At 37.6% G+C, this 27,488-nt stretch overlaps 1 protein-coding gene across 3 annotated transcripts in view; it reads right to left on the reverse strand.

Annotated features, from left to right (window-relative positions):
• Positions 1–27,488, reverse strand: part of SUPT3H (SPT3 homolog, SAGA and STAGA complex component) — a 255,503-nt gene that overhangs the window by 99,559 nt on the left and 128,456 nt on the right. The window lies entirely within an intron of this gene.

Here is a 27,488-nt window from a genome sequence, read left to right on the forward strand (position 1 = left end):
ACTGTTTTTTTTTTTTTATACAACTTGAATGAAAATCAGCGTCCATGATGGTGTAAGTATTCCCAGAGTAGATTCCTTAATTATTTGCAGCCTTGGTTCATTCAGATAAATAGACTGTGCTAATATGTGTTGAGCTTCAGTAAGAGAAAAGAAGAAAAAAAAGGTTATTTGTTACAGATGTGAGTATCTCTGTGCTGGGTACTCACCACATGCTGCAACCAACAATAAAATGCAGAGTGGTTGAGCTCGTGCCTCACAGTGAACTTCAGAACTTCTAGAATTAACTAGAGTTAAGATCTGCCTTCTTAGAACCCTGCAAGCTAAAGCCTAAAGACCTAATGCACAAGGCCTTTTTAATGGATTCATGTACACAGTGAATTAGGGTCGAGTTACTATTGTTAATAAACTTAAGACTGTTGGAGTTTTTATGTTCTCTTTAGATAGATTTCCCTTTATAACTTACAGATGTAATAAACTGTAATGTATCATCTAATGAATGAAAGAGTTGTGTCTCATGAGATGGCAGCATCATAGAGAGTGTTTCTCCTTTTTAGAGAAGCTTACAGTGAAACTGAGGGCAGAGACAATGGAACTGACACAGAGATCCCCCACCAGGACAGATTTCAGGTTGTAAATAAACAGACAACACCACAAAAAGTGTATATTGCAGTGCCCTTTTTAATAGTCTGGGAGTACTTCATAAGGAACATGATCCCCATTTTTCTAATTCAATACCTGATGCACATAAACAAAAATGAATTAATCTAAATCACTTTACATTTTACTGATTCTACATCATCATTTCACTAGTTGACCCTGTCTTGAGTATGACCCAGTGGGTCCACAACTTGTCACCGTGAGGGACAAACTGAGTTTTTGATATGTCCCTCCAATCATCCACTATCTAATCAGTACAATGGCAATCTGTGCAAATAATCCTGTAGAGCACTCTGTGATGTCCACCTATGGTTGCCCTATGGTAAGTTCAGTGATATCTAATGTCAGTTGATGAGAACTGAATGTTCTGTTAAATGACATTTAATGTCAGAAACTAGATATAAAAAGATAATTTACCATGCAGAATTTTCCCTCTCACAATGCACAGAAAATGCATCTGGGTGGTTCCCATTTCTTCAGCCTTCAGTCAGTTGCAGAAGTTCAGGCTTCCACAGTAAATGCAAACAAAATCATCAGGAGAATTCACATACTGTGGCTCCAGGAACCATATCATCCATCATGACACTGGTCTAAGATGCACTTCAGATTGCTTAATGAATTTGCATTCATTCTCTGAAGACTTCATTAAACAAAGTCAAAGCAAGGCTAAAAGATCTTTTGATAGATTTGGCCAAACACAAAGTTGAACGCTGTAGCAGTAATGGGCAACTCTTTTGAAATACATTATATAGAGACATGGGATGAAATAGCCTCTAGTCTGAAAATCTATCTTAATTTCAGTGGATTTATATGTGTAAAAGATCGACAGACTTTTGTTAATAGCCTCTTATAATGAAAGGGTTTCTAATAAAGTAGAAACAGTGTTGTATTCTATCATCAACAGACTAAAGCAGTGCATCTGATAATATAAGTAGTATCTTAGATGGACACTGACAAATTCCACACCTGAATATTAATAAGTAGGTTCTACTAGTAGTGTATATCCATTGAGCACATACAATGGCATTTCTGGCTGCAGTACAATTTCTACATGAGTCCTAGAAAATAAATGTGTTCATTCTCAAAGTTTCCCTGTGCTCCTCCTTCCAGTCTGTGAATGCCAAGAATTAAAGTAAGTCTAGAAATATTACTTTCATTTTTAGGCTTTATAGTTAGATCAGAAGGAGCTTCCTACAAACCAGCAAGAGCAAAACATTTAAACTCACTCTTACTGAGTACAAAGTGAACCTCCTTGGTCTCTGCAGAGCTAAAGACTGAAATGATTTCTTGTCCTGGCACTCAATTTTGTATTTATTTTCCACCCTAATATTTTACAGAAGTAAAATATTTATTTCTGAAAAGTTGTGCTTTAGTGCAAGTTCACTTTTTGCAATAATGGTGCAGCCAGCAGTGTGCTGGAACACCTACTTTATAATTACATGTTGTAATTTCAAGTGTGCCATTCTTGCCGCCCATCTGATCTAGAATAATAATGTACCACAGTTAAGCTTTCTGTCATGGAAAATAATATAAACAGTGTTAATTTCCATGAGGGAATAGGGAATCACAGTACCCATCCTTCAAAATATTTTTATGTATCCTCTTTTCTTTCCTGCCCGTGTTCCCACCTCCCACATCAGTGGCTGTTTCAGCACTGAGCAAGGTTGGGGAACACTGTGTGGTGTGCTTCCCTTCCACCACTGGGACCACAATTCTAACCTGATCTAAAGTACTAATTTACATCAGCACTGGATCTTTAGCTGCCATCAGCCTCACAAAATGCCCTGTCACAGCCGTGCACGTGAACATCAGAGGTCCCCTGGGCGCAGGAGCAGACAAGCACAGCATAATTTACCAAGCCTAAGTTGCACCTCCTGCTCTTCGGTTTTCTATCCCAAAGTTTCCACAAAGCAGAGAATTTTCTAAAGTTCATCTGTGTTTTACAATATTCTCATAACTTTTAAGTATTTCCTCCACACATCTCTTCCAGTGACACCAATGCTGGCCTGTAAAACACAATCTCTATTTAATATAATTTCATACTCCTGCTTTTTAGAGGCAAAACCCAGCTTTGTCTGACTGGATTTGTGATAGCTGAATTTGAATGTCCTATCAGGTTGGGTTTTTTCAACACTCTAAAACTCTTTACTTTACAAAATGTACCGCTAAGTTTTTAACAGCAAATTTTATTATAAATTCCTTTCTCACTTACTATTGTTTATCTGTAATTAGCCTTTCTTTTGCCGTGTTCTATGCCCCATTTCACTTAATAAAAACATTCTGGTTTGAATATGTGAGAAAAATGAACTTGGTAATTTTCAAGTTAGACAAGGCAAAAATAAATTTCTTACTTCAAGAAGTGTAAGCCTGGAGTATTTATGCACTAGAATAATGACTCTTGAAAAATGTCTATCTTCAGTGAAAAATCATCACAAATATATAATAAATGTTCCATGAAGTTAGAAATAAGCAAGACAGTTAATTAATTCAAGTTTAAAAGGGGTTTTCTACCATTTTACTTTTTCCTCTTTTCCCGCTTTTGGCCAGAGGTTAGAAAACAGCTGCAGAGTAAATGTTAAATATTGTTAAGCTGAAACTACAATTTCGACTTTGATCACAACACTAATATTCTCCTTGAACTTCAAATCCCACTCTAAACACATAGAGGAGAACCTGCTCAGAGAAGTGGTGGAATCACCTCCCTGAAGTACCCAAAAACAAGTGGATGTGGCACTGAGCGACACAGTGTAGTGGTGGACTTGGAAGTGCTGGTTTCAGTTGGACTTGATGATCTTAGAGGGCTCTTCCAACCTTAATGATTCTGTGACTCTAAAAATCAGCACACTTTAGGTATGGCACAAAGGAAGATACACAGAAAAAATGAGCAGAAGGTCTTGGGGAACACTAGGGCTTTAAGCAACTCTCAGATCAAGGGAGGAAAGATAAGGCGGTTGGTTTTGCCCTTCCTGAATTTCCATGAATAAAAAAGTACTTCTAGGGAAACATGCCAAAATGCAGTCCTGAGTAAACACAGAGGAGTCGAGTGGAGAGAGAAATATTCAAAACACCAGTGCTAAGATGATACTGAATCCTTGAAAGCAGATGAGGCTTGAAAGCCCACTGATGAAAAGGAAACAGGGTAAGAACAGAAATTTGTGGGATGCCCAAAGAAAGTAAGAAAATTCTGTTGAAAGATACATTGAATTACATAGTGGAGGGAGAGGAAGATTAGAAAAATATGATGTTTCTCTTTGGGCTGAAAAAAACCCCTTCACTTTAAAGTAAGATTTAAAAATGATGTAACCACTGTGAGAAGAATCACTTCATAGTTAGAGGACTGGAGATCAAAAGAGCCTCAAAAATAATTCTTTGCTCCAAATGCAAGAGTTGTGTTTTCCATTCCTAATGCATAGTATTTGTCACAGACTTGATGCACTTCATTGTCAGTTGTCCTTTCTCTTTAACAGTAAAAGAGTAAGCCCATTCAAGAGTGTGTGTATTTCTGATGGAAACCACCAACCCAGTCGCCTTCTTACAATGTTACACTTGTCAAAGAGTTTTACTGAATATAAAGTTCCACGTTACCTTTATCTTCTGTTCAAGTAGTACAGAGGCAAAGTGTTTTGCACCTGCAGCTTTTATAGGGCTGGAGTGAGATTTTAAAGGAACTGCTGAAGTAGTTGAACTCTTTATGTGTGAGACCCAGCCTGTGCTCTACATACTTAAAATTGCTTAACTAATCATTATCAGTCAAATTAAATTGAAGTGTGAAATATGGCACTCTGGAAAAATTATATATACCACTCTTGTCCACTGGTGGCAAGAATAAGGCAAGAAAATAGGAAAAGCTCTCACGCTATTCACAGGATTTTGAGTGTTACATGACCAGGCACAGAGATTCATAAGTCACAGAGATGCATAAATGAAAATATTTTTTTTAGAGAAACAGCAAAATTTCTTCAGCAAAAAAAATAATTAACTCTTTTAATCACACAGCTAGTGAGTTCAAGCACCTCCATCTCCAATGCATTCAGGAGCGGACATTTTTCTAATGCTTTAGCACGACCAATTCTCTTCTCAATCATCTTTGTGGCCTCACCTCAAGTCCTGTGTGCAGTTCTGGGTGCCACAATATAAGGATGTAAAGTTATTAAAGAGCATCCAAAGGAAGGACATGGAGATGGTGAAGGGGTTGGAAGGGAACTCTCATGAAGGGCAGCTGAGGTGATTTGGTTTGTTCAGTCGGGAAAAGAGGAGATTGAGGTGGGACCTCACTGGGCTCTTCAACATCCTCATGAGGGGAAGAAGATGTGGTGAGCAGAGACAGGACTTGAAGAAACAGCTGGAGCTGAGTCAGGGGAAGTTTAGGTTGGCTATAAGGAAAAAGTTCTTCACCCAGAGGGTGGTCAGGCACTGGGACAGGTCCCTCAGGGAAGTGATCACAGGACCAACCTTGGCAGAGTTCACGAAATATATGGACATCACTCTCAGGCACAGGGTGGGATTGTTCCAGCTGTCCAGTTGTGCTCGGCCAGGAGTTGGATTCAATGACCCTTGTGGGTCCCTTCCAACTCAGGGTATTCTTTGCTTCTATGACCTTCAATTGGGAATTGTCTGCAAATAGAGATCTCTCTCCAGGGCATGTCAGTAAGAAGGAATGTAAAGCCAAATGCAAGGCTTTGATGAATTTATAATGAATGGGAGCACCATGGATAAACACATGTATCACACCAGTGCCTGTTCCCAGCTGGGCTCATGATGTTCTGGAAAATTGTATCAACTGAGAGCTTTGCCATGAGGATGCACAAGTGCTACACGGAAGCAGAAAAGCCACATGTAATGTAAGTTGAACCTGCTACCAATTTTCTGACAAAATGCATTTTGTTTTGAACATACTCATTCTTCAAAACTATTTTAGAGGAAATACATATCAGATACTGATACCAGCCAACACCACCAAATCCAAAACCTGACCATGAAGCACCAGCAATATGTCTCACTCTCTCTTTGAAGGACACGTCTTTGCATCAGAAACTTTTTTTTTCCAGAAGAAAACTTCTAAAAATATTTCTTAAAGCATATCATAAATGACTGGCCAATAGACATTTATTTGATTCTTCATAAAAAAGTGTAACAATTCACACAGGTTAAAAAAATAAAAAATCTAAACCAAGCCAAACCAAACCAAACCAACAAACAAACAAAAACACACAAACAAAAAACAACAATAAAAACCAAAAGGACAATGAGGCTTTTATGGCTCTTGTCTAGAAGAGAGAAAGCTGGAGTTAAATTCCCATGCCTGAAGTGGGCAGGAACTTAAGTATCAACCTCCTGTGTACTCCAGGCAGCTACAAAGAGCAATGAACCCTGGTGTAGAGGAGGTTTTCTGCTGTGTTTCAAAGACATCTTCAAAATATTTTAGTGTCATTCAAATACAGGAAGGATCCCTTTTCAAGCTTTATAATAATTATTGTTCTGGATATCTATAACCTCAGGTCTGATGGTCCCTGAGTGCCAGTGGATTAATTAATTGATCTTAGGTAATTCACAGAAAAATATATAATTTACCTACAGTCAGTTTAGTCAAAAATGAACATTGCCATAGTTCAAGACAACACAGATACTACAGGCAATGCAATATTTTGCCTGATAAGATTCTTAAATCAGGCCATAAGTCTTCAGTGCTAAGACAATGTCATACCTAAGCAACAGACCCACATTCAGTCACATCTGAAGTTTTTTTCTGTATCATCTTTCCTCACTAAGGGTCATCAAATGCAGATTCAGCAAATCTGGTACTCAGAAATAAATGACACCCATAGGCACATATCCCAAATGCCTCCATCTACCAGCATGGGTTGGAAAGTTCTCAAAACCTTCCTTGGGTTCTTAGAAATAACTGCCACCTCCAATTTTATTTTCTCAAGATCTTCACCACCTCTAGTTTTAGAGATGTGAATGATGAATCATTGAACTGACATCCCAAAAAGGATCATCTGTCATCTGTTAAAATTACAGGCTATGGAGGTAAGGATGTCTGCAGTTAAGCATAGGTCTGATTTCCTTTCTATGATTTTGATTCTTTTAAAACATTTGATATAAAATGAAGCAGAAATAGCTTAGTACTTTACTAGTATTAAATGAAAAAAAATTTGGTAAATATTTAAAACCTTTTTTATTAATTTTTGAAGAATTATAAGCATCTTTATTCTGCTGAATTAAAATGTTGTACTCATTAAAAGGGTTTTGCAATACCTGAGAAAAATCAGGCACCAGATGTGGGTGATTTAACTTATGAAAAACTTGTATTTGCACATGCCAATGGATAATTGTTTGGAATTCAGAAGCAAAATCTACAAAGTTTCCATCTGCAGCAGCCAGAGGGCTGGAAATCAAATAGAATTTCCCCTACAGTTTCTTCACCTAAAAGCTTTCCCTGGCAACTCTGTATAATACTGGGCATATAAAACAAAAAGGGAATGAGTTTTTTTTCTTTATGTTCTCAATGCCTCCGCTTCTGCCCCCTGAGCAGTCACATGAGTGACAAAACTGGTGGGAGAAACCTGTGTCCCTCCTACATGTAGGGGTGTCTCCTCTTACTAATGGATGCTTACCAAGTAGCACTTATCTAGCTCTTATTTATGGTTTTAAAGGCATAGAAGTATTCCTCTCCAAAGACAGAGAAATGCAGCCCAGAAGCACTGGGTAACTCGTGCACTCACACAATCAATAAATCACAAAACCCAGTGCAAACCTCAGGAAATTGGTTGTCTCCACACGTAGGAGACACAGCACCTTCCCATCAGCAAAACAACAAAAATCACAACATCTTTTCTTGCTATTTGCCATCCTATCCTAAGTATCCTGAGGGATTATCAGAACAGACAGTGCAAATCCAAGGATGAATTGTTCAAGACTTTGGCTAATTAATGGAAAGAAAAAAGATGGTCAGTTGACAAGGGAAAAGAACCAGCTATTGTTCTGATGACGAAAGATGCACTTCAATAGGCAGGCAAGTTGCCTCCACCCTCCATTATAGCTCAAATAGTTTTGCTGGTGGTTCTTTTATAAGAATTCAATTGTTCCAAAGATATGGAACTTCCAAGGAAAAATAAAACAAAAAAATCCTACCTTAATAATTTAAAATCTAAGAATTTTAATGCAGCATTTGAGACAAAACCAAAGTTATTTCATCAGCCAACACTCAGTCAAGCATCTTGAAAGATCAGTCTGTTAATCAAACCAGAAATAATGAACAGGGAAAATGGCAAGGAGGGTGAACATAATGGAGAATTTCATGACAGAGGAAAGAAAAGTAGAAAAAAAAAAGCTTACAGTGGAGATGAAGCATGGCATATGTGTAATATCTTTCCTCTATTGGGGCTTGCACAGATTTTATTTTTAATTAAAAGCATTATTCATGTTAATTAGCATTCATGATTTGTAAGTGATATTTTCTTTGAAAAACAGATAGAGCAATGACTCCAGACTATCCAGTCGGATTTATGTGTGATATGGCTGCTCTACAGTTCAGAAAGAAAGAGATAAAAATGCCTTGTGAATAAAGAAAAAAGGCAACTCCTCCAGACCTAAAGCATAACATGAAAGTCATGTACAGAAAAAAAAATTCCTGTTTTAATATTATTTTCAGCCTGACTATGAGAAACAGACAATAGAAATTTTCAAATCATCATGGACATACCCAGTCCAGTTCCAAAAGATCAGATAAACAAAATCTGAACTTCAATTAATTCAGTTTTAACAGGTTTCTAATCATGGCATCTTTCAAGAAGGGAAAAAAAAAAAAAAATCATCCATTGACCCATGCTGTTAAAGTCAGGGTTCTAATCCAAAATCAATTGTGCCTCAGCCAGCTTTCTATCAGCTGAGTCTTTTTTTTGGCAAAGACTCAACTCAAAATGAAGGGAATGCATTGGGGTGATAATTTGCTGCATGAGCACCTATAGGGTTGTTAAAATAAAGGTGCTGTGCCGTACGCAGGTGTTCCAACATTCTTAAACAGTTCCTCCAGTATCCCCAATGCATTGCAATTACAAAGTAAGCAAACCCAGCAACAGCAATTCTTCATGTAGAATTTGGTTTGGAGCCCCGTCTGGCAAACGGCTCCAATTCCTGCTTTAAAGCACATCCCTCCTGTTCGAGCGGCGATGATGGACTGCAAGGAGCTGCATTAAGGTCTCAGACAAGTAAATTACTCTGGCTTCAAACTGTCAAGTAAACTTTGCAGCTTTGTACTTCACAGAGTACAGTTGGTGATAAAGACACAGGAACCCCAGGCTGCTGGTTTTGGCCATAAAAATGCCGATTGAAGTAATCCCCCAGTACAGCGTGTGATGAGGAATATCATTTACGAAGCAGAGACACACACTCGGTGAACTGATACAGTTCCAAACACTCTGAAAGCTGGTTTTCCTCACCTACCCCCAAAGTCCTGCCTTTGAAACCTTCACAGGACAGGAATGTGAGACAATTTCGATCCTAAGATGCAGTAACTATCTGATCACCACTTTGCCAACAGTATTTTTTAAAAATAAGCATCTGCTTACACTTCTGTTAATGCTTAATAATTTTCCAAAATTATGAGATGAGGTAAACCAAGCTGACAGAAGGATCTTGTGCTTAATCACAGAATCACAGAACAGGACAGGCAGGACCCGGGGACGTGCAGCTGCAGCCTTGCTTCCTTCTCAGGCTACCAGATCAGTCAACTCCAAACTCCTCATGCAACAACACAGGCAAAAACATTAAGCCTTCAGTGAGCAAAAAAAAAAAAGATCACAAGACATTTTTTCTTAAGATACATTAAAAATAGAGCATTATTTGTTCTGTTATTTAATGAGCCACACTATCAGTGCTGAAACATACATTCCCAAGCGGGCTAGTGAGATAAACTCTGCAAATTTCACTACCATGGCACAACACATCTTTTTATTTAGCAAAAGATAAAACACCTCATTGCCTTTTCAGCAAACAGATAAGATACCAGACACCTCTCGGGAAGGATAAGGGCACTAATTGATGAAATGGAAACTGTTCATGTTATGCTACTCTAAAAAATGTTTTTGGACTGATCCAGTCTCCTTGAATAAAAATAACTGCATATACATACCGTAGTGTTTGTTTCACTTGCAGTTTTTATGAACTTGGGTAAAAACATCATAAAAGCAAGTACTCAAACTGGATGAAACTGCTTTGGGTAGGAGTCTGCGTGTTAGAGATGAGAACTGCCCTTGGCCATGCAGCCTGCGTGGTATTTATGAGCAACACTTCATTTTCACAATCTTAGAACACTTACAATAAACAATAATGATAATAGTTTTCAAAACACTTGCTGAATTTCAAAATATTTTCCCAGAGAATAATGTTTGCCTCTCTGTTTTGATACGTGCCTTGGAGTTAGGTTGTTGCAGGGAACTGGGGAAAGGTAAGCATTTTCTGCTTATGATATTGAACAGTAAATCTCGAGCATTAAGACTCTTGGATCTTTAAATAATATTTATTATTGTTATATGCATGGCTTTATAAGCTATTTTAGAACTTAATTTAGACTATGAAGAAACTATATAATCTTTTTCAGCTCAGCTCTGAAATTACAATTGCATTCTCACTCTAACTACATAAATAATACCTTTCTCTGTCAGTTCTGGGATGCACAAATCCTTCCTCTCCATAAAATTCACCAACCTAATAAATACTGACCTAGAATCAGCAATTTTGGTATTTACTAGGGACTCTAACTGAATTCATAAATCAACATAATACCTAAGTGGGCAGTACTACAATCATTTTATATATTCTATGTAACTATTTCACATAATATATTTAATGGTCAGAAACATTACACATATAGCTGGCAAGTCTCTCTTTTAGCATTCAATAAATGCCATACTTTTACATAAGAAAATGTATTTCAATCTAATGTTTATATTTTGACTGCACCTAAAATGTGCTTATTGTAGCATACTGCATCAATAAATGAACAATTATTTTTCAGTGGCATGTAAAATACATAGTGATGTCAGCAGCATTAAATTCTAGTGCCAAGCAGGGAAACAGTTTAATGTAGTTTAACTATAAAATTAATATTATACTAATTTTAATAAAAGGAAAAGATTTACCTTATTATTTTTAGTTCAGACATGCAGTCATGTGCAAGGTAATTCAATACCCACTGTATAAAATCTGAACTATGGAAATGTTTTACAGATGTTTCTAATCAGCTTCCTTTGTTTAACATTAGAGCTAACCTCCAGAAGATACATACAAGCTGCACATCCTACAGGTAATGCTATCCAGATGGGATGTTTTCCCTGAACACCGTGCTCACTAACACAAGGAATAAGGAATAACATAAGGAATATGCTGTGAAGAAAAAGCACCTTGGCAAAGCATTTCTAATGTCATTTTGGATTCAGTGCCACGACACATCTTTTCCAGCTTGCCTGCAGTACTTCTTATGGAAAACTCCCAAAACATACAGCATAAAAATGTCTTGGGTTCGGACAGCTTTATGTTGACTGCTGGGCTCTAGCAAATACTAAATACAGTTGTGATAGCATCTTAATTCTTAACTTCTTCCTTGGGTTAAATTGTACAACTTCCCAGCTGTTGGGTCTCTAGAATATTCCTGTAGTCCTATCCTCTATTGAATTTTCTCTGGATACACCAATTTCATCAAGAAACACTCTTGCAATGAATGTTGCAAGCATGTCTTTCTTGGCAACAAGGAATGAGCTTCCCTTGCCTAGATGCTGGTTTGCAGGAGGAGTAAAATATCCCAGATCCTTACATTCATTCTTCTCTCATGAGGAAACAGCAGTGACTGAGAGAAGAGGTCTCCAGCTGAGGCATCACAGTGAAGTGGTAATTTTGTGTTAGACTACCTGATGCATCTGCTGAGCATCACAACCTCAATGCCTCATCCAAGTACTACAGACTTAGAAAAGGAAAAGCCCTGAAAACCTCAGAGAACTCCAGGAATGCTTGCAGGAGTGCACCCTGTAGCCCTTTGCTCCGGTGACCTGAGCAAAGGAGGGAAACAAAATCTTTCTTTAGCCCTCCAGAGAGACAACTCAGGCAGGGACCATCATCATTTGTCCAGTGTAAGGACTTAGCCCACACCCATACACATCTCAGAGGCTCTCAAGTGGAACATGGGGGAAATCGAGGCATGTAATTGCAGACCCTCTCTTGTCAACCAGGACATGAAGTATCTAATTCCAAATATATTTTTCAACTGTCCATCCACCAAACATAGGTTGTAACCATCAGGCCAGACTTGCACAGCAAAAAACCCAAAAAACCTAAAACAATACAAAGCAAAACAAAAAAAGAACATGTGAGCACAGGAAAATCCCCTGACACAAATACATTTTCAAAGAACAACTAAGGACATAAGAAACTAAATTTTCCACTAGGCAATTAGATCTTCCCAGAAATGATCCTGGCATCACTGTAAGAGCAGCTGCGTTCAAGGTGGCTGCAGAAAGATGTGGATATCTACAACAAATATGCTATAGATCCTTTCCTTGAATGCATGAAATTCCTGGTCTACAGTCAGCAAAACAGACATGAGCTCAAAAATCCAGTCCTCCTGAGCTGACTCCTGCATACTTTAGTGGGATCACATCCCTTGGCAGAACCTGACTGGGAGTTCCAGCACATCTAACTACTAAGGACTAATAAACACTAATTAAAGTGTTTCCGGCCACTGAGAAGGGCAGCAACTCTCACGTACGAACACAGCCCTGTCTCCCATACTTGTATTACTGAAGCACTTGAAAGTTTAATAAAAATTTGGATTTTAAATGGCTTGTGACAGGTTAAGATTAACATCCTCCTACTGCAATTGCTTAGAAGCAGGGAACTGGCAAGACACAGGCTATATTTCAACCAGACGGGCATGTTTCTACTGACAGTGACAGAAACATTTCCACAAAATAGCCTCCTGCTGTCTCCAGCACTAATGAAACGCACGGCATACGGCGGCGGAACGGCACTACATTTCCCTCAGAATATGAAATGTCAACTCTGCCTTAACCATCCTCCAGAAATCCACCAGAGCTACAACTTCTGTATAACATTAAGCCTTTGTTAAATTAACTGCTGGAGAGCCTAACGGCTCATAAAAAACCCCACCACCTCCAAAAAACACCCCCAAAATTATGTCATGAAGAACGACTAGAGACGGAAATCCAATCAGACATAACTCTTATCCCTCTCCAGTATGGATGGGGTGAAAAGGGCTGCAGGACCTGTAGCTGTGGGCAAGAGCAAAATAACTAATTAAATCTATGAACAAAGAATATCCCAGTCCTGCTCCCCAAAACAGGTGATTCTACATTTTCGCAGTTTCAAGAACACATATAATACACACAAAATTGAGAATAGCAAGGTGTAAACCTTTAATTTGCATGACCCTGAACTGCTGATTCAAACATAGACAGTCCTGCAAGACAGAGTCTGAAGTAGCTTTGACAGCTTAGTTATACTAGACCACAGTTATAACAAAACATCCCAATGAGAGCCTAAAGCCATTTGAGGTGCTTAACTTGAAATTCCATCATCCTCAGAGACATTAAATTACATAGTTAGCCCCTTTTCCCCTTAATTACTGCTAATTTCACTTAAACATTTTTGCCAATATTCCATTTTTTTGTTATTTCTAGTATACAGCAATATGCTACTGACACTGGTGAGTCATGGAACTGCAGTGTTTGCCACCATACAGTCACAAAAAAAGGACATTGTCACACCAGGCTGAGAGTCCAGGCTGACAGACAGCAAATCACAAACATGCAAAAAAATATTAAATGTGGATAGTAACAGTCTCAAAAATTCAACTGGTATGGGCATTTTTCAGATATCAAAATTGATGGGAAACTTAGCAACTGCAATTGAAATTTGGAAGACAGTATTTGTTGTGAAATTAAACAAAGTGCTTTCTCTTCATAAGAATGTACAGGAGAGAATAAAGTTAACAATACTGACTTCATTTGAACAGGGAAGATTGACGTAATTTTTTTAATGGATGTCACCAACCCCCCAGGAGTTGGACATTCACGACCCTGGTGGGTCCCTTCCAACCTTCTAGGATTCTATGAAACAATACAGCAGAGGATTTTGACAAGAGATGCAAATGTGTAGCATTAATGCAACAAGTCCACTGACTTTAAAGTTTGGGTGTTTTTTTATTAACAAGGAACATTTGTTTTTCCCTTCAGAATTAAACTCAAAGAATCACAGAATGGCTTGAGTTAGAAGGGATCTCTGGAAAAAAATTCCATCACTAAACCATACTATAGATGGATATATCTAATGTTGAATTTGTTCAATTGGCTATGCTTGGTGGTGCAGCATAATAATGTAACAGAGCTAAACCTGCAAAACATTTAAAATCAGTTTTTGTAAATAATGAAGTTCACCACTAATATGAATTAATTACCATTAAAAATGAATAAACACAAAGCAGTTAAGCTTTTATGAGACCCTGCAGCTATAGCTGAAGCAATAGATTTATAAAAAATAAGTTGAATTTTTAACTACAAATAATAACTTTTAAGGATTATTTTGGATTAAATGCACATGTGAAATATATTAATACTTTAATCATGAGTGCTGGACAGAACCTCGAAATTAGGTATTTTCTTTCTATTGGGAAAATCAAACCCTTATAATAAACAGTTTTGCGTGTAAGTACTGAGCAATATTTCAATGATCATATAGAAAAATAATAACATCAAAAGATGTTCAATGGTCTTATTTGATGGCATTCACTCAGCACATGGGACACTCAGGTTCAACTTTACATTCTTCCAAGCAAGTAGAAACTTGAATATTGGTTTCTCCTCTTCAGGGCTGTTCTCCTATACACAGGACTACCAGCTAGACAAGATTCCTCTTCATCTCAGTAGATTTTTACAGTTTTAAAAAATAAGCTTTTCATTTTGTTCTGATTAAAAAATATAGCAAATGTTGAAACCTCTAAATTTTTCAGGAAATGGAATTTTTATTTTCCAGCCAGACACAGAAATTACAGAGACCTCTGAGCTGGACATGAACCCTGTAATGCTTGAGCAAGAGTCTAAATTTTAGGCTTGCAGTACTTAAGCTGAAAATCAGGCAGCATTTGAATCAAGTCTAACAGGAATATAATAGAAATGCCACCACCTCCCATTGTAATTGCTCTTATACTCACAGATTTGAAGGAGTTTCAAATGTATGGATAAATACTGGAAAGGGCCCAAAATGAACACAAAGGAAATTCAAGTCCTAAAAGCTATACTGGAGAAATCTGAAAGGATTGCTTTAAACCTGTTAAAGGAAGGAAATTCACAGTTAAGACTGAAAATCCTGGCTGGAGCTCCAGCCTTCAAATACATACACTGCCTTGCAGAAACAAAAAGGGGTAGGCAAACCATACAAATCAAGACCACAGTGTCAGACTGGATTTCCAGTTTTAACTATGATTTGTGACATATTAGAGAACACTTTATTTCATTCTGTTTCCATAAAGTTGTAGCTCTTAGATGGACAGGCCAAGAATAGTCAAACTAGCTGAGGGTTTATAATAGCAGCAAAATCACCACCTTACGTGGGTAGTGAATGGATTTCTTGCTACAGGTCCATAAAAAATAGGAAAAAAATAGAAGAAAGGAAAAAAGGAAAATAAAAACAAAGGAAACAATACGTTCAGAAGGCACAGCACTAGATTTAACAATAACTGTCCTTTCCAGTGTATATCTCCTTGTTTTACCTCCCACAGCACTATCAATCATGATATTCTGTGCAAGTATTTTAAAGCAACTTCTGGTAGTTTACACTGAATTTTGATTAGGCAGTTACCCAAAATTCTTCCAGAAATGGGGCTCAATTTAATAAATAATTGTATATATACATTGTATACACATTCATTTATATGTATATGTTTAAGAGCCTTCCGGAACAATGGCCAAAATTAGTTTGAGACCAGAGATATGGCTCAGATGACCTCTTGAGGCTCCTTCCAGCATAGTTCTTCCACATAATTCAGGATGGAAATTCCAGAGCAATCAGGGTAAAAAATGTGTCATTAACCAAAAGGAAATGCTCAATTTATAACTGGCAAGCCACAAACTCAGTGTTTGGAGAGGACAAGGATCAGCCTGGGTAGTGGGGACATGGAACAGGCAAAGTCATAATACAGGTGTCAGAGCCATTACACAATTTTAGGGATGTCATTGAGCTCAATTTTCACCTGTGAAAAGGAATGACAGTGAAATTCAGAACCAAAGTGAGGATAACCAGTTTTAATTCCAAAAGGCTTTGAAGAAAACAGGTGCTGAGTAAAAACGCTGCATATTAGTGGCATGACTAATAAAAATGGTTAGTTACAAGGAGACAGAATCGAAAGCAAGGGGGGTACCACAGAAATAAATCCAAGACATCTGGGGAGGAGAATCGGTGTAATAAAATGAAAACAAACCAAACCTGTGTTATTTGGCAATCCCACATGCAAACCACTTGAATTTTACACTTCTGGAGCTTATGTCATTGTTGAGCCTCCACCTTCCACTCTGAGAAAGCTGCAGTTTAGAGAACTAGTATTTTAAAGCATATATAAGGTGGCAACGCGGCAGCTATTCAAGAAAAAAATCTATCCTATTTAGCCAAGTCAGTAACTGGGACACTGTCAAATTGTTTTACACCAGAAATTAATATACCTCATTCCCGCATAAGAGGGAATGCAGAAAGTAACAAACACTCCTTAAGATTTCAAGAACCTCTGGTACAGTTAGAGACTGCAAACGTTTTGTGTATTAAACAAAGAAATGATCCACTCTTAAAATATCATCCATAGCCCTCCATAAATCCCCAAACCCCTCCCATTAATGGTTACTGTGTGATTAATGTTTGTACTTGGCCATTTTAATTAGTGAAACAATTCAGAGTTCTACCTTAAAAAGCAGCTTTGTGAAACTGCAGTAGTTGCAGAATATTTCACTCCTGGGCTTGATAAAACACTAAACCAGAAACTGCTTTCAAATAACTGCCTGCCACAGCACTTTTAGCCAACTTTTGCACCTGGTGCTGAGAGAAAAAGCCAAGTGAACTTTCACTCACTTGTTGCACGTCAGCTTCAATGCAATGTCTTTCTTCTGTTGTGTTTGGGTTTCTAACTGGAAGAGACAAGTAAGCTAAACTAGCAGCCAATCAATCCCTAAATTCTAAGAATGCAATAAAATTTGATACCAATAAATCTTTTCTTTTAACAGCCAAAAGAGATTAACAAAGGTATTTGAAATTTTATCCTCCGCTGTACTTTCAATAGGACGATTACCTGACAACCCTGTTGAATCAAACAGGAAAATTAAAAGAGACACAATTAAGCTTGTATACACAAGGAACAGGATATGCATTTATGCATATCCCTAGTAGGTCCTCCATTACATATTAGCCTTGATGTATTTTTCTTCCTCTTACAATAAAAGTTATTACACCTTTGGACTGTCAAATAAAAATCCAATTGGCGGAGACACAGATCGTCAGTATAAAATCGCTTTGCACAGTTTCCCTCTTGCTACAACCAGTCAACTTTTTTCAGTTCTGTTGTTAATTTGTTTCACGACTTGGGGAAAATCCACTTTGTCTTCTTTGTACTCTCAGTAAAGTGATCAATTTCTTTCCCCAAATTTGTAATGATGATGATGGCACAACATAAGACAAAAACGGCTAACAATGTAAAAACACACTCAAGAATTAGAGATAATAAAAAATGTAGTTCCTGAATACAGTGGGAATGGTTCATAGTAGCAATATTTGTTGAGTATGTTGAAGTTGATATACTGACATCAGGCTGTGTGTCACTACACAAGTGCACATTATTGATCTATATATAAGATATATGCTTGCTTGTATGTGACGGTGCAGAGATGCCAGCATTCACAGCTCCAGATGTATGATACTGTCCACAAAAGAATTTGTCACAAGACTTTCCATGTTACCATGTATTCTTTCCTAAAACATAGAATCTGTCTCTTCCCTTTCTTCCTCATCTTGTGCTGTCCTTCACACAAACATCAGCAGCCACATTCCACCTGTTACATCATTATCCACTTAGTCTCTCTGGCCTCATCCGAGATTCAATTTGGAGGTAACACATCTGTTGACTCTTACTCCATTTACCACTTCTTGATGACTTCTCTGTCATCAGCACTTAATGTCCTGTAAAGCTGCTTCCCAAACTCATTCTCTGGACCAGACCTTCTGCAGGCTCCAATGCACCAGCCACAGTTTCTCTTTCAAACCCTTCTGCCTCTTATTTCAATTACTCCCATTCTCTGGCTACTGAACATTTTGAGAAAGAGTCATGGGAGGCTCTTCCAAACTCTTTCCACTACAAGGTTTTTTTCATCTTCCTTTACCCCACTTCTTTAAATAACTCTTTGCTGAATCTCAGGCTTTGCATTCCTTATTCACAACCTGGGTTCCACTTCAAGCTCCACAATTTTTCTGCTACAAGAGAGAAAATAAGCATTCCCACAAAGCAGTTCTTAGTTTTTGTCCTGAACACCTTCTCTTGTCATAAATCTTTGGCCCTTTTCCCAACTCTGACCCAGCTCACTAGCTGCATCATATCCTGCCCACTTAGTTTTCAATTTTTCTTTGCTCTCTGGTACTTTCCCTGTGTACAGATGTCCTCAGCCTGTCCTATCCTTAAAGAAACTGTATTTCAATCTAGTCTTTTATTTATTAAAAAACATAGACCATGAAGTTTTCAGCTGATGCACAGACTTCCCCTCTTCTAACTCTGTCTTGGATCAGCTCTAAGATGACTTTTCATAAATCCCATCCCTTAAAACTGCTAGTTTTTGGGACACTATGTGCCTCTTCCTAGTCAGAAACCTGAGCCTACAGCATGCCTTTATTTTCTCTGACTTTTCTTCTGCTTTTAACACTGTTAACATCTTTTGCCATCAGAGAAATTCTTGTTTACCTCCTTTCCTCTGGCATTGCTTTATGACTCCTGCCTTGGGGGAGTTCTCTCTCAGTTGAGAGTTATGACTAAACATAGAAATCTACATCTGAGCTGGTCACCCAAGTCATAATTTATAGTAACTAGACAAAAATCACCTTTCTGGGTCCAAATTCACCTCATCCTGAAAATAAGCCACAGAAATAATTGGTTTGGGTCAGAAGGGGCCTTAAAGATCACCCTGTTCCAAGCGCTTGCCATGGGCAGGGACACCTTCCACTATCCCAGGCTGCTCCAAGCCTCATCCAGCCTGGTCTAAGACACTTCCAGGGATGGGGCAGCCACAGCTTCTCTGGGCACCCTGTGCCAGGGCCTCACCACCCTCACATTTAAATGCCAGAAAGAAGCCAAATAAATAGTACCCTACAAGTAACATTTCTCTCTATTGTCACTGACTGTTTCTCCAATAAGCAGATTCTGATTCACAGGAATATCAACTATTGGTAATCAATAATGTACTGAAGTACCTCACATGCCATGTCCAGACACAGAGGTACAATGCCTTTACCCAAGATATAACAAAATGGGCAGTCTGGGCATGTAGTGACAGGACAAGAGGGAATGGCTTTAAATGGACAGAAGGTGGGTTTAGATTAAGGTACTGGAAATAAATTCTTTACTGTGAGAGTGGTGAGGCACTGAAAGGTAGGGCTTTGGTGCATTTACCAGAAAAGTCTTAAAACCAAAAAGGCAAGATTCCTCAAATAAAAGTGAAGTTTAATATACATTTGCTGTGCCTGAACAGCTTTAATTTTTCTATGGAACTCATGAGTAAAAACAAATCATTGATACTCTTGGATACAGTCATATAAAAATCCTAATATATTATCTTAAACAATGGAAAGTTCTTCTGTTAACATACAGCAAAATCACAGGTAAAGCGGAGAGTTAATTTTACTCTCAGTTGTCATCTTTGTCAGGAACAGGTTACAGCTCATACTTGCTTTGCTCCATTTATTTGCAAGTCTGAGATAAAAGACTGTGCAAGTTTTCGTGTGTAAGTTATTTTCTGTCTACTCAAGGACTGTGCAGCCATCAACACTCCTATCAGGTAGAACTCATGGCTTGAAGATAAAAGAACACAGAAATAAAAAGCATCGACATCTCCCACAATTAAATAAATACTGATCTAAGGGTTTCTGCTTTTATCGTTGTTTTTCTTGGCCAGTGACACTTACAGACACAAAAGGGTTGCATTTGCCAAAACTAAAGCACTTAAATTTTAAGAAAACAGATTTTGCAGCGCTTCAAGAAGTAAAATAGCTTCTGCCAAGTTTTGCAGTACTTGTTCACTATTTGTATTTCCAAAATAAAATTATTTTGAATGATGGTAACACCTATGCCTTCAGCTACTGTTTCCTTTTGCAGAAGAACAGAACTGGAAGATGCTGACAAAGGTGGACAAGTTCTGTATCAACAGTTGTCTATTAATAAACAAGTGCAGTATTAGAAACTCAGGACCTCTGAACACTAGGTGTCAGTGTAAGAAATGGAAAAATATCAAAAACCTGTTGTTTCCAATCAGGTGGATTAGCTAAGAAACCAGAAGCAGCTGTGACCACATTTCCTTGTAACTCCGTAACACTGTTAACAAGCCAACCTTCCTTAAAAAAAGTTATTTTGAAACTATCAGGTTTGCTTGAAATCAGATAAGGTGATCTAAAAATTACAATTAATTTGCTCTGTTAATCACTCTGAGATGACCTTTCAGGTTTATGAGTTAAAGATCATGCAGAGTTTTACACTACTCTTTTTCTGGCACAGGTATCCATAAATCAGTTTGTGTCTTTCACAACCTAAAGTTTACAGGTTAGCTTTTTTTTTCTTTCTCAGAATCAATGAAAGACTAAATATCTATAGCAAAAATACAGCTAGTGCCTCAAACCACAAAGGTGAGGTGTCTCTCACTTCAGTTAAGAAGTCCAGATTTTAAATGCACGGCCAGAATTTTAAATAACTATGTTAGGACATGAAGAATAACATCCTTAAGTGCCCATTTATCTCTCATGACACAAAAGATGATCTGGCATCATTACCTCAGCTTTAGAAAAACACGTTTGTCATGTTTGTTTGCTTTCATGTTTTACCATTGATAAACTTCTGATTTTTTTCATTTAATGTATTCATTTCTGTCAGAATTAGAATACTAGGCAAGATGGGTCTTCAGGTGCAGGACAGACTTTACACACATTTTCATATAATATTCTATTCATACCATACAAAGAAGCTAAAGGAAGAATGAAACCCTGAACATGAACTATCCATTTGGCTTCTGGAGTTGGAATGTAATAATGATTCTCAAAAATCATATTCAGAATATTGATTTACCAGAGTTCATCATATTGAGCAATACAAATCTAATGATTACTCTTAAATGTCTTAACTTCTTCATGTGTTAGTGACATCAACAGAAGTAGGCAAAGACCCTGAACACAGCATGTGTACACTGACTGTCCCTTCTCATCTCAGCTCATCAAAGGCCTCAACAGCTGTTAATGTCTACTATTCTCCTAAAATTTTACATAAAAATTAGATAAAGGATATATGTGTTTTGGGAAACATGGGCTGGGTTCAGCTTATCAACCGTCTCATAAGAGCCCCAGAAGCCAAGGGAATTGAGTATATATTTAAGAATGCCATAGATTCCACAGCCCCCATGAGTGAAATTTCATACCTACTTCATTCCTCTAGCCCAAGACCCCAAAGAGGAATTTGATGTGTGAAGGGTGGAAAAAACAACCATGTACATATAGAGAAATATACATTTACAGTACACATAAATCCATGACATTGTTATTAAAGGCCCAGTCTGATACAGAAAACCAGGAAATACTGGGATTATTGCTGCCTGCACTACCTTGAGTCTTTGTATTTTATATGTTACAACCCAACCTTTAAGCACTGATGACTTTTTGTTTTCCATTTAATCTAGTCAATGCTTTGGATCTTTTCCTTCACTATTGAACATGCTGGTACAACTTTGTAGGTATAATTACTCACCTCCTTCTGTTTGGTAATTTAGGGTTTTAACAACTGGATCTAAGTCTCTTTCCACTTGTAAGGTCAGTGAAGTTCATCACTACTGGATGCTGAGCAGCATCGCTGCATGACCAGGCAAAAAAGCAGCAGCTCTGTGTCACAGCACATCCAGACCCTGCACAGAGACTCATGGAAAAAAAAAAAATAAAATCTGACCAAGTCACTAAATCTTCAGTCTCAAGAAAAACTACAGAGACCAGAATCCCTAACTGGGATTCCTGAATCATCACCTGAAGTAAATTCTGTGCTTGAAAATAAATAGATCTGAATGTGATGAACAAGGGGCAGATAATGTTTGAAGTAGAACACTCAGGACATGTCTTTTCATATAAATTGCCATATAAATCTATCATATAAATCTAAATATTGACCTCATTTAAATGCTGCAAATGCACAGAGAATACTTAACCACTCGCTAGATAAAAAGCTCCATTTCTCCTTTTCCATCCCACATGGGAAGTGTAGACAAAACTCACAGGTACCCAGGAATTTTTTATGCTACTGACTTATTTTCCAGTTTGATTTATTCCAGGGCAGGTGTGCCATGTGTTTGCTGCAAATGTATGCATGTTGTTTATTAGACTCTACAATAGGAACAGAATGAATAAGGAAGGATTTCTCCCAGATGTTTTTTGTGAACTCCCTTTATCCCATCCATGTAAACACACAGCGTGTTCCGGCTTGCCGGGCTGTACATCCACCCTGTGACTTTGTACAAAGTCTGAATGTTTAGTTAGCCAGAAGATTGTTTCCATCCTGTGATTCATTAGGTCCCTATGGTACCCTCGACTTCCTTTATTTTGTACAATCACAAATTATATTAGTTTGTCTTATTTTGATAACCCCTTTAATTAATGTCCTGCACAGGAAACTTTATAACTGTTTTAAAACAGACTCATAAAACAAGGACTTTTCCTGTTGCTGGGGTGGCATAAAGTGACAGTTGCACGTAACTTTGGGATCAAGAGGGAACATTGCTTCACACTGTTGGTTTTCATCTGTGGGCAATTCCTGCTCCTGAAGGAGCTGCTTTCAATTCTTTCCTTTTAAAAAGGAATGTCAGAAATGTTACAATTATGCATATAAAGGTTACAAGTCGAACAGTTCAAAAAGATAGTAAACAAACATGGAGCTTGTGAGGTTACACACATTAAAGTGACTGATCCAGTTTGTGAACAAGTAACAACTGCAATCTGATTTTAAAAACCAAGAAGCTGTACAAGAAAAAAAAAATCTGTACAGGACCAAGAAAGCTTTACCCTTGCTTCTGTTTAAATCTTCATTTTTCCTGCTCTTCTCTCCCATTGTCATAGTCTTTTTCTCTAGAAGTGCAAGTGAAGGTTGAGTTTTCCCTTCTCCGTCTTTTGTTTTAAATCACAATAAAAAGAATAACAGCTGCAGGAGTAAGACCGGGAAGAGAAGAAAGTACACCAGGTTGATCCGGAAAATATACAGCCCTTTGAAATCATATAATTCATACTGCTTATGATAAACAACTTTGCATTTTGTATCAGTAAACTTATCCTTATGCTTGTCTCTGTATTTTCACCATTCCTTTTCCTAGAAAATGGTGGCAAGTGACTACCCAACCTTTACTAAACCCACTATAAAAAGCAATTTATTCCACAGGATGGATTTACTATAGATCTGCTCAGGACTTGGGCACACTGCTCAATCTTTGCATCTCACTCTAAGTTTTCTACCTATGAATTACTGCTGTAATTCAATATAATCTACATACACCAGTATAAACTATTCACCTGCTGACCTGTGCTTTGTGTTTTGGTTGAGACCAAAGGACTGATTCTGAATTAAATGTTATCCATGTAAGAGACAATTTATTTCAAAAGAACAACAAAAATAATTATTCATGTGTACACCTAAAGTGTTCTTCTATGCATATATGTAACTCAGGACCCAAATCATGCTCCTACACAGGAAGAAAGAGTTGAATATTAATAGCATTAGGTAGCAGCACAAGTTGTATGAAATTAGATCGCATAAGAAGATGAAAGTAAATGATGAAAGAAATTCCAATAGATATCATGTACAATATCATATTGGGCAACTGATGCTCCTTTCAGTTGACACTACTGAAATCTAAAAAAGGCAACTGAAGGGGTCTGACTTCAATCATCTGACATCGATTGGAGAGATCAGAGTCCATCTTCCAGTAGACACACATTGGCTGACAGGGAGCAAACCACAATTCTATTAACATGAATTCTACCATTCATGACTGTCTCCATAAGGACTTATCACACATTACAAAGATAAAACATTTAAAGGATGCAGTCCAAGGCTGTTGTGATGTGCTCTGGCCTTCACTCTGAGCAGACACTATTTTGTGAACAGAGAAGGTTACTTACGTATATTTTTTTGTGCGCAGACGTGTAATTTACCTATCCCTTTGTTGAACTCTGTCCTACTGCTAAAATATCTTCCATTTTGTAAAAACAAAATTAATCTCTTCCCAAAAGCTATTTGATACCTCTGAAACAAAATATAAAGAACTGAACTTCAAATCTAGTGCTACACTGTATAACCTAACTGTGAAAACAGGTGCCTGCACTACTCCTGCCATATCCAGTGTGCCTAGAGAATCAACTGCTGATATTTCATTCTGGTAACAAACATCCAGCTGATAAATTGCCAGCATAAGGAAAGTAATTCCTTACCAGCTCTTTTGATTAAATTAGTGCATCAGGACCTTATTTATTTGCATTTGAACATGACATTTGAAGCATGAACCAGGAGCTATGGCCCCGTCAAGAGAAGATAATAATAATATTCAGCTTTTAATATTGGTTTAATAATACATTTTCTTATGAACCAACCCAGAATGATAAAAATTTTGGAGAGAGCTGGTGAAGGTAAAGAGGGACTTTTCCTGTTTTTAAATACTATAAAATATTATATAAAAAAAAAATCCAAATTTTGTTGTATCTGTATATGTGCAAGATTAAGGCTATTTTTGATGGCAAGCCGCTCATTTATAGTTTAATGATGAGCAAAAATTCCTATTTCATTCCTGTAAGTTACACTTTTTTCTTTTTTTTTACATGAAGTGCTGAATAATATAACATTTTTCCTAAAGGAGGATCTTCAAGTTCCCTTTCTAAAGGTCTGAATAGATACAAACAGGTTATTATAGAAGATGATGCTTCAAAACCTTCTTAGTGTACATGGAGATTGTATTGGATATGATGGAAGAATGAAATAAGAGAGGCCTCATTCCACTTCAAATAGTCAGTAATTGAAAGGCTTGTCCCCTTCTGATTAACACCTTTTTGTGCTCCCTGTTGAACTGTTTTTGCAGACACAACTTTCCCTGTATTACTTGTGCCTAACCATAAAGACAATACAGCTTTGATTGGAACCTCTAGTCTTAGCCCACACAAAGAAGTAGTTTTACGGTAACATGAAGGCATCTATAAATTCCTTAAACATTGACCATTTAGGTCTGTTACCAAATACTATCAGTCAACAGTGAACTTGATTTCAAAATAAAACTTCAATTCATTGTGCTTATCAAATATATTATGTTTGACCAAAAAATGTACAGAACTTTCTAGTGTAGAGGCTTTATGATTTTCTGTTGCTTGATATACAAAAAACCAAAGGGTATAATAATTACAATATAAGCATAAAAATTCAAACGCATGACACAAAAATTATGGAATATATCTCTCACCTTTTATGCCTATCTCCTAGATATTCAAACCCAAGCCAGCTGCCAAAGGATTCATTTCTTAGTTAGCTGAGAATATAAATTCCTTGAGAGATACAAGTCCATTTAACTCAGAAAGTAATTTTAGGATGAAACGAATCTTCCTCTGTAGATGCTCATTTCCTCCTATACATTGCTATATACTTTAAGTAGGATTTCCCTTTACGTTAAGCAGTGTGCATATTATTCAAATAACACACAAAAACTGATCATAAAATGTGATGCAGGCCCTTAAAAATCTGCTTTCCAGGAATTTGCCTTGTTACTGCACTCATCTGCTACAGCAGCCGAACTTCATGAAATGCGTAGTGGTTTGAAGCAGTGATTGTATAAATCTGCCAAAAGCAGACCTTGATTTAATAGAGTTCAGATCAACTCTGAAAATAGGAAGCTGGAACTATAAAGCTGTGAGATATCAAAAGTCAACCAATCAAAGGTAATCATACTGGAAACTTATTTTTTAATGCAGAGGCTCAAACCTGGACTTAATCAACAAGAACAAGCTCTTCTTACAAATGCTTACTATGAAAGATGCGTGCAACATGCCAGCTTTATTGCAGGTATAAAAGTAATTTCTACGGTTTAGCTTTATCACTGTATTATGGGTGGAAAAATAGACACAAATTAAAAAAGAAATCATTAAATTACATAGTGAGAACTTTGTAGTCCATTAACATAAGCAATATGACAAAATCCAGGTGGTAAGCAATAAATTTACTTTTGCAGTCAGCTTCATTTATAAAAATAGAATTTTTCCAGTACTGGGTAAATATCAGCAAAAATACCTACATGTAAAGTGAAAATTTCATGTAACTGTACAGAACAGCTCAATAAGGATGTGCAGTTGAAGATGAAAAATGCGCAAAATTCCCTATCAGAAGCCCGGGGCATGTAAAACGCTATTGATTTAAGAGTTCCGGCATGTGAATGTCAGAGGTCAAAGCAATAAGCTATTAAAGATACTTTCACTTCCTCAGAAATAAAGTGCTGTCTTGGGCTGGGAGGGGAAAGGTTAGAAAAGCTGTTTATCTGCCGCTCCATTCCCATTCTTCCTTCTGTCAGGAAATCCTACAAGCTCCTGCACCCCACGCAGGGTTAACCCTGGGTCAGGTCCAGCCCCCGAGTAAGTTCCCGGCTTTGATTAAAGTGCAAAGACCACATGGCCACAGGTTGCGCTTTCTCAGTTGCAGGGTTTGGTAAAGCTCAGCTCAGCCTCGGTGGGACAGACCAGCCCAGACTCCAGCACGTTACTGCTGAGGGAAGAGCGAAGCCGCAGCCATCGGTTTGCATAAATTACAGGGGTCATTAACAAAGGGAAAATGTTACTTTGTCAGGGCTAAAGCTGGAATAAGAACTACAAATATATGCCCAGGGCAGAGTGTTTAACCAGCGGGAAACCCACGAGAGGGGAGAGACGTTGTCCCCTCCGAGGAGCCACGGGCCACGTTCAGGACAGCCCAAGAGGAGTGTAATAAGGAAAGAATCCACAAAGATGCCAAGAGACTGTGGAGACAGGGATACACTGTTGAGCTGCAGAGGTATGAGCAGAAAGAAACTGCCTGGAGCTGGAAGGGGTGCCAAGGCATTTGCTGAGATGCAGGAAACTACTGAACGGCTGCTGGATTAGGTGCAAAGCTGAAGGAAAACACCTGTTGCAGGCAAACAGTGGGCAAGGGGAAGTCTAATTTTAGGATATTTCTATTAAAAATATATAAATGTCTTACATGCATGAATATGTAGAAATACATATGAAATATATATTTTATACACACACAAATATTTATAATATATGTTGTATCCCATTCTGAATTTCATCATTTTACAGAAGTTTTTAATTCTAGTTAATGTAGTACCAGAACCTACCTTTAGTTCTGGTTCTGTAGAACCAGAACTTAAAAAGCCTTGTCATTGCTAAAAGGGCTCATTACAAAGAAGAGGTGTAGGAACTTGCAGCTCAAAGCTCTAGCTGTTCCAAGGACTCATCAGAGGTAAATATTAGCTACATTAGGTATTACCATAATCTAT

The sequence above is a fragment of the Sylvia atricapilla genome, chromosome 3 (genome assembly GCF_009819655.1).
Source record: "Sylvia atricapilla isolate bSylAtr1 chromosome 3, bSylAtr1.pri, whole genome shotgun sequence".
Classification (NCBI taxonomy): Eukaryota; Metazoa; Chordata; class Aves; order Passeriformes; family Sylviidae; genus Sylvia; species Sylvia atricapilla.